Source organism: Zeus faber, assembly GCF_960531495.2.
Source record: "Zeus faber genome assembly, chromosome: 11".
Taxonomy (NCBI): Eukaryota; Metazoa; Chordata; class Actinopteri; order Zeiformes; family Zeidae; genus Zeus; species Zeus faber.
The window spans coordinates 30,743,700-30,749,699 of record NC_137205.1 but is presented as its reverse complement, the minus strand read 5'-3'; positions in this window follow the sequence as shown (position 1 = coordinate 30,749,699).

Below are 6,000 nucleotides of genomic sequence, written 5' to 3'. Positions count from 1 at the left end.
CTCCCTCAGGTCAGGTGCGTGTGGACTCCCTCTCGCTGTGTTTGCACGGGACGTTCCCTCCGGACGCGCAAAACACACACAAGCCCATTCCCCCTAGGGGGGGAAAAGTGAATGATGTTTGGTACGTGGTTAATGTTGTTCTCTCCACGCCAATGCCCACGTTGTTGTGTTTTGTAGCATTAAAGAACGTAAGTTTGTTCATTAATGAGCGCCCTGGGAAAATAGATAACCCCCCCCCCACACACACACACACACACACACACACACACACACACACACACACACACACACACACATTTTCCAATACTCAAATATATTGATGGACTGGTTGGAAAATTGACAATCAATGTGAATTTGTTGATGTTAGTCAGTAGAGAGAGATACAGATAGAGCGAGGGAAAGGGACGGAGAGAGAAAGAAGCCAGGGGACAGATAGAGCGAGCGAGGGAGTCCAGGTGACGACAGAGCTGGAGCGGAAGGGAGAGAGTGCAAGAGAGAGCGACAGGAGGGGTATGGAGTGGAGAGAGAGAGCAAGACGGACTGAGGGAGAGAGAGAGAGAGAGAGCGAGATAGAGAGAGAGAGAGAGAGAGGTCCCAATGACGATAGAGGGAGGCAGGGTTAGAAGAGAAAGAGAGAAAGAAGGAGAGAGATAGAGGGAGAAGGCATGGGAAATATGGAGAGAGAGGGAGGGCGACACCGACAGAGAGGGAATGGAAGAGGGTGAAAGGAGGCTCAAGGAAAATGGACAAATGTGACCCACCGCAAACTTGAGGGTCATTTGGCGGCTTTGAAATGTTTTTCCCCATCATTTGAAAGTGGAGAATCAGAGCTTCCAAACAAGGTGTCACTTGTGCAAATATTTTTAAAGCTATGACTTGTTTTTGTCAAGGGTGTGGCAAACTGTGTTTCTGAGATAATCACCTTCAAAGTTTTACCCACACCAGCTTCATTCAGCTCCCACAATGCAAATGGGCTTGGCAGACAAACAAAGCCTCATGCTGCTAATGGGGCAATCGCGAACAACGTCAACAACACACAACTAATTTTGTTTTTAATAAAGCTTTTATTTATCAGTAAGAATAAACATGCTTTATAAAAGTGGAATTATTTTGGAGTTTAAAAGTACGGACAACAGAACAAAATGTAGAGTCTGTCAATATTACGAGTCTCAGAAATCTGGAATCTGAAAATCTGTCACCAACCTCAACAGACTTCATCACGTCATCAACTTCTCCCGTCGTAACAACAGTCTCCTCCGGTGGTTCTTGAAAATATTCTGTTTCATCGTCACATTAAGTTTGAAATCCGCTGTTTGAAATGTTCTCCAAGTCCGGAGTAATGTCACATCCAGCGTCGCCGTCGTTCTCAGCGTCGCTGCGGGAGAACTGAGTATCATCGTGGAAAATGAAGTCCAGTACGCGCTGCTAACACTGACTTGGATCCATCGCACTGGTCAGATTAATGTCCGAAATATGATTCAGAGCTTCCGCTGCCGCTTCACGTAACCCATAACGATACGGAGAAGAAGGTTTTCACAGACAAGTGAGAATGAAACACCCCCGTGCTGCGCTTTAACCGTCTGTTTACGGAAGTGATGTAGGTGCGTGACGCAAAGGGATTTTACATTACATTACATTACATTTAGTCATTGATCAGACGCTTTTATCCAAAGCGACTTACAATTATTCAAACACCGACGGACGCAGCCATCAGGAGCAATTAGGGGTTAAGTGTCTTGCTCAAGGACACTACAGCATGCTAGCAGGAGGAGCCTGGGATCCAACCAGCAACCTTTAGATCACTAGACCACCAGCTCTACCGCCTGAGCTACTGTCCCCCTACTGTCTTTTTCTCCGTTTCACAACAATGGCTCCGTGTGTGTAAAAGTAGAACGATTTAAAGGTTGAATTCTATCAAAACAGTTTCACATTGTGACGTCACATCACATGGAATATGGAGGAATGATCTTCACCTGGACGCTCACTTTAAAGGAAACCATCGATCTGCGTCGTTCAGCGTCCCGGTTAGTGAACTGTGTTTCCCCATGTTACATAATGGAAATATTTAACTACATTACATTTAGCAGACGCTTTTATTCAAAGCGACTTACAATTATTCAAACACCAAGGGACGCAGCCATCAGGAGCAATTAGGGGTTTAGTGTCTTGCTCAAGGACACTACAGCATGCTAGCAGGGGGAGCCTGGGATCGAACCAGCAACCTTTAGATTTCTAGACAACTTAGTAATCTAAAGGTTTTTTCAACTTATTTGGCTGCTCCTGGCCATTTTAGAAATGCGTGAGACGGCGGCTTTTGCTGTGGTGGGTCACATATTGAGTGTGTGAGAGAGGGAGAGAGAGGGCCAGCATGCAATCTCCGAGCTCCCTGGTGAGTGTCGTGTCTAACACCCCGGGATGTGAATCCAATCTGATCGCTGCAGAGTGACATTTAGGAAGCTGCTGACTTCCTCGACCAGGAAATGGATCATCAAAAATAAATCCTCCTCAAATCACTTCCTCGAAAAAACATACAGAGAGAGAGAAAAAACGACAACAAGAAAGGAAAAACATACACAATGGAGGGGTTAGGAAGAATAGCAGATATTGGGTTCATCATAACATTGGTCTTTTCCCCTTAAGGACAGGAACTTTGGGTCCCTGCTCCAGGTAATATAGTTCCCATCTGGTCCAGACTGACCTTCTGACTCCGTTTGGGTCCTCTTTAGTCCCCGAAGGAACAGAAGATCCATGAGGTCCAGGGGGTCAAGGAGGTCCAGAGAGTCCACCAGGTCCAGGAGGTTCAAAAGATTCGGAGGGCCCAGAAGGCTCAGGAGCTCCAGAAGGCCCAGGAGGCTCAAAAGGTGAAGAGGGTCTTGAAGGTCCAGGAGGTCCAGAAGGTCCAGGGGGTCCAGAGGGTCCAGAAGGTCCAGTAGGTTCAAAAGGTTGAGGGTCCAGATTGGCCAGGAGGTCAAGGAGGTCCAGAGGGTCCAGAAGGTCCAGAAGGTCCAGGAGGTCCAGAAGGTCTAGAGGGTAGGGGAGGTACAGAAGATCCTGGAGGTCCAGAAGGTCCAAAGGGACCAGGAGATTCAGACAGCCTAGGAGGTCCACAGGTGCTTAAGGGTCCGGGAGGTCCAGGCGGCCCAGGAGGTCATTAGGCTCCAGAGGGTCCAGGAGGTCCAGACTCTCCAGGAGGTCATTCGGTTCCAGAGGCCCTAGGAGGTTCAGAAGGTCCAGGAAGGCCAGAGTGTCCAGGAGGTTCAGAAGGTCCAGGAGGTCCATAGGGCCCAGAAGAATCCGGAGGACACAGCACTGATCCTGAACGGCGCTTGTCGCATCCAGTGTCCTGATGTAACAGATTCTATAATACAGGACAACGTAATCCCAATGGTTTCGCTTACTTTTGGAAAATATTAATATGAATCCAGATGTTTTTTGGGAACTGAAGTAATATGTAATGGGAGAAATGTTGTGGAGTGAAGATACAGATATTTGTTCGGAAATGAAGTGGAGTTAAAGTGAAAAAGTCAAAAGTCTCGAAACTGAATATGCTTGTGGCAGCTCCGCCTGCCACACCCACCCGAGTGGTGTTTTCAGGTCCCTCCGACGCAGAGACACAGGCAGACATGTTGCAAACACCAGTTTATCGTGGAGAGTGGACGGAGGGAACACGCCCGGAGCGGATGGACGCATGTCATGACGGAGGCTCTCCTGTGTGTGTGTGGGGATGGGTGACTTACCTGTTGCTCGTTGATTGCTCTGACGAGCAACAGGTGTACAGCCACCTCTGACCCCGGGCCCAATTACCTAGACCCTGGACAGAACCACACCACAATGATGAAGTTAGTACAGATACTTTCAAAATGCACCTGACTACAGTAAGAAAGTGCTTGTACTCTTGTACGATGTTACTTCCCACCATCGATGGTAACAACTAGTTTTGTCAAAGTTGCTTAATTTTGCCGTATTTGGTATTTGTTAATTCCATTTGAAAAGGTAAATTACAGCAAAATGAAGCACCTTTCATAAAAATATTGTGTAACCGAGATATGTTGTCGAAGGTTTCTCACTTTTTCGTTGGATTTTTCCAAAACCCATAAATAGAGACAATATTTAAAAAGCTTCCATCAGGAAAAGTGTAAAGTGTAAAATGTAAAATGCGTGAGCCGACTGGCAAATACAGGTTTTGTTCTTTAAGAGGGTAAGGAATCGGTCTCTGACTCATCTGCAATTTCCACAAACTGGAAACCATCCTGACTGGCAACCCGTCAGCTGAGCAGCAGGTCGCGGCTCCATCCATCTCACTAATGATACGAATAAACTCTGTCGTGATTAACTTCAATTACCTGCCATTTTCTATGTTTGAATTTTTCTATTTTTTTCTTTCCTGCATGAAAAACAACCTTAATTGGCGGCTAATTTTAGCCGTAGCAGAATAGACGGCGGAGCCTTCAGAGGGAGCGACCGTACTGCGCCGCTAATGACAGGAAACTTTACTCAAACTAAATTAGATTACCCTCGTCCTCAGGCCATTCCTATGAGGGTCATGTTAATATTCAGCTTCAGCACAATGAGTCAATGCTCAGCTAGGAAGCCCTGTCGTTGCTGGTGTAATTGGATTTTGCCAAAAAAATGGCCCATCAATAAATGTGAAAATGAAGCAATAATAATAATAACGATAATTATTATTATTATTATTATTTTTATTATTATTATTATCTCAGTGTCACAAAGCAAACCGGGACGCTGGATGGGAAACCACTGCGCCGTAGAGTGTGTCAGGCTAAAACGGAGAATAATTCGGATTTTGATGCAATATTCCTTTGTCACTTGGGTGAAGGACGGATTCTGCTCAGTGTCTCACTGCACACACGCTTTCGCTTTAAGAAACAGACGTAAAAGATCAATCAGACACAGAACAACCCTGATTCAGTTTTATTCGTATTTACATTATAAACATACGACGGCGATGGTTTTTTGGCGGGAAACTGAAAAACAAATGACGTGCACATGTGACGTGATATCAAAACACTTTTGCAAAATCATAAAGACAGTAAGCGTTAAAACCAAGGCACTCTACCACTATTCTGCACCGCAACGTAAACGGGTTCAACACGTCATCATCAGGACAAGGACGGTTAAAAAAAAACAAAAAAAACAAAGATGATGTGAAACCGCTGTGATTCCAACACAACCAGAGAAACACATTTTTCTCTCCGTCTTTTTGGGGCGAGACAAGTGCGTCACTGTCTCTTTTTGTCATTTCAATTATGCAACTCATTCAAGCAGCAGCGCCTTCCTCCAGTTCCTCAAATGTTCAGCCAATTATCTTCAACACAAGAAAAAAAAAAAAAAAAAGAGCCTGCCGGTGTTCATTTCACCAGGCGCCGGTTGTCAATATTTAACTATGTGGAAAACAAAAAAAACGAAACAATATTAAGCTTGACACGAAATCTGCTGCATTTACAGATCATTTAAAATATATGTGGGTCTCCTACAGGGCTGACTGTACATCACTTTACAAAACAGACGATATATTAGGGCATAACTCACCTGGATATGAAAAGGTAATGTGAACAGCATGGAGGCGTACTCGATCAGCCACACTGTCACTCGGATATACAGATAATGTTCAGAATGGTTATAAAAGTTTGTCTTTCTTTGAGTAGGAGATATTCTTCTAAATATACAAATTCACCTGCTCATACTAAATACTGAATATGATTCTTCCCAGTAACACAATCAGGTAGAATCTAAAATGGGCTCCATTCCAACACTGCAAGTGTCCTGGACGTGGTGTGATACATATATTTGGCAGTAGAGTACATCGTACAATCAGGTACTTTTCTTTGACGGGATGAGCTTTCTCATCGAGAGACAGAACCGGGGGAATAGCCCTAAAACCCCACCCAGGGTTTCCTCAAAAAAAACAAAAACGGAAACACCCCCTCAAACACCATGACCTTCTCTCGGCCCAAAGGCCCGAAAGGATCTGGCGACGCT